Source organism: Benincasa hispida, chromosome 12, assembly GCF_027475165.1.
Source record: "Benincasa hispida cultivar pf3 chromosome 12, pf3_genome.v1.1, whole genome shotgun sequence".
Lineage (NCBI taxonomy): Eukaryota > Viridiplantae > Streptophyta > Magnoliopsida > Cucurbitales > Cucurbitaceae > Benincasa > Benincasa hispida.
The window spans coordinates 14,926,284-14,929,371 of NC_143489.1; positions in this window are offsets into that span (position 1 = coordinate 14,926,284).

Consider the following 3,088-nt stretch of genomic DNA (forward strand, 5'->3'; position numbering starts at 1 on the left):
TAACTGGTAGAAATACGAGTTATTACAGCTCAAATAAGTAAAACAATGAGAAAATGCGATGGTAAAATAAGCAATATCATGTCCAAAAGCACTAAACTGAAAGGAATTGCGATCGGAAGCACCCAATGCATAAAAATAGTTAATTTACCTATTTTATGCAGGAACAATGCGATGGCACGTATGAAATTGTGATCCAGAGGAACAAGGCATCAACACTTTTGAAGATTGCGATCGTAAGTCATGCGATCGTGAGAAGTTTCTTAAAAAGGCGGCCGCATAAAGACTGCGTATCAAGGTGATAGCATAATAAATCATGATGGGACAGAAAGCTGATAACGGTCGAATCCGAATTTAGTTGATAAGCCGTTAAAAGCCACACTATAGCAAGTACACTCAACTTTTGGTGACCATTAATCAGCGCATCAGAGCAGGGGAATTAATGTTGCCCATCATTGCGATCATTAGCAAGAAAGACTGCTTCACCTTGAAATTTATAAATACCAAAGGCCACCAATGTGAGAGGAAGTTAACAAGTTAGCTAGCAGTTAGTCTGTTCACGCACATACTCATACATATACATAGAAGATGGAAAAGAGCAAGAAGAGGAGGAAGCCGAGAGATCAGTCTCAGATAGATCGAGAGACTACTAGAAAGAAACATAAAGAAGAATGAGCCAACACTTGTGAGAGCAAGAATACACATTTAGAACAAAGTTAGAGTGAAAAAGAGCAGTGTAAAAGGCCACGAGAAGCAAGTCGATGCTTACCAGGCTTCTTATCTCTTAAATCCATTTGTTATTTTGTATTCAATACTTTATTTACAGAAAATGGAAATATCATTTCAATCTATGTTCACTCTCTCCATACTTCGCATGAGTAGCTAAATTTCTAAATGGGTTGAGAAGTACTTAGCTAGCATGACTTAAGATTTACATTTTATGCAATCATCTTGTCTTATGTATGCATCATTAATCATTTGGACATACTTGAGAGAGTCATCTAAAGATAGAATCTAGGCTTGAAATAGTCAGATTAGAATCTAGGCCTGAGAGAGTCAGATTAGAATCGCATAAGCAAGAAATAGAAACTTAGACATAAGTTCTATTGCTATTTACACATCGCATACGCCCTAGAAATAGGAATGATTGTATACGATCACCTTGTTTTATGTGTGCATCATTCATCATCGCATAGACAAGAGTTGAGGCTTAGACATAAGTCCTATCGACTGTTTTGTATACATATTGCATGTGTCCTAGAAATAAGAATTATGGCATTCTGCATTGAGAAATGACGTGTTGTTATTTATGTGTAGCATGATCGCATAATTTGTGCACAATCTTGGGAATGTTAGCTAAACCCCTTCTCAACCCCTTCATCGCATACTCATTGTAACTCTACGCTTTCATCAACTTTGCGTTCAACTCCATCGCATAGGAAAAATCTCAATCAAAACGCTATCCACTTCATTTGTTTTTACTACCACAATAGAATCGAAGAGTTTGTCGCATATTTACTTAGTAGTCCCTATGTTCGACCTTGGACTTACCAGGAAACCTATGAAGGCTTATACTTGGGTCTTGTTAGGAAAACTTGCATGATCACCGTATAACACACAACACCGCAAACTCACACCATAACACATCACAATTACACGCATCAATATGCAGTAGAGATTGCAGTTTATATTTTGAACAATGTTCCCTCAAAGAGTGTTTCTGAAACACCTTTTGAGTTATGGAGAGGTCGTAAAGCAGTTTTCGCCACTTCAGGATTTGGTGATGTCCAACCCATGTGCTTATCAAAACCCCAAAAAGTTGGAACCTCATTCAAAAGTGTGTCTATTTGTAGGTTACCCCAAAAAATGAGAGGTGGATACTTCTATGCTCCAAGTGAAAATAAAGTGTTTGTATCGACAAATGCTACTTTCTTAGAAGAAGACCACATGAGGGATCATAAGCCACAAAGTAAACTTGTTTTAAGTGAGATTTCTAATGAGACTGCTGAGACTTCAACAAGAGTTATTGAACAGGCTGATAGATCAACAAGGGTTGTTGATGTCAGTTCATCTAGTCATTTATCTCAAGAGTTGAGATTGCCTTGACGTAGTGGGAGGGTTATGAACCCACCTGTACGCTACATGGGTTTAATAGAAGTCCAAAACATCATATCTAATGATGGTGTTGAGGATCCATTGTCTTATAAACAAGCAATGGATGATGTTGACAAAGATGAATGGATTAAAGCCATGAATCAAGAAATAGAGTCCATGTACTTCAATTCTATCTGGAAGCTTGTAGATCAACCTGATGGGGTAAAACCTATAGGTTGTAAATAGATTTACAAGAGGAAAAGAGGTGTAAATGGAAAGGTACAGACCTTTAAGGCTAGATTTGTGGGAAAGGGTTATACCCAGAGTGAGGGAGTGGACTATGAAGAAACTTTCTCACTTGTTGTCATGTTAAAGTCTATCAGGATTCTCTTGTCCATAGCCACATATTATGACTATGAGATGTAGAAAATGGACGTCAAGACTGCCTTTTTGAATGGTAATTTTGAGAAGACTATCTACTTGGTTCAACCAGAAGGATTTATTGAACAAGATCAAGAGCAAAACATTTGCAAGCTTAATCGATCCATTTATGGACTGAAACAAGCATCTCGATCTTGGAATATAGATTTGATACTGCGATCAAATCTTATGGCTTTAATCAGAATGTTGATGAGCCTTGTGTTTACAAGAAAATCAGCAGCAACTCAGTAGCTTTTCTCGTGCTGTATGTGGATGATATCTACTCATTGGGAATGACGAAGGTTTTCTAACTGTTAAGAAATGGTTAGTCGCCCAATTCCAAATGAAAGATTTGGGAGAGGTGCAATTTGTTCAAGGGGTCTAGATCATAAAGGATCGTAAAAACAAAAGGTTGGTCTTGTCTCAGGCATCGTATATTGACAAGATGTTTGTCAGATATTCAATACAAAATTCCAAGAAGGGTTTATTATCTTTTAAGCATGGAATTGTTTTGTCTAAGGAACAGTGTCCTAAGACTCCTCAAGAGGTTGAGGAAATGAGACGGATTCTCTATGTA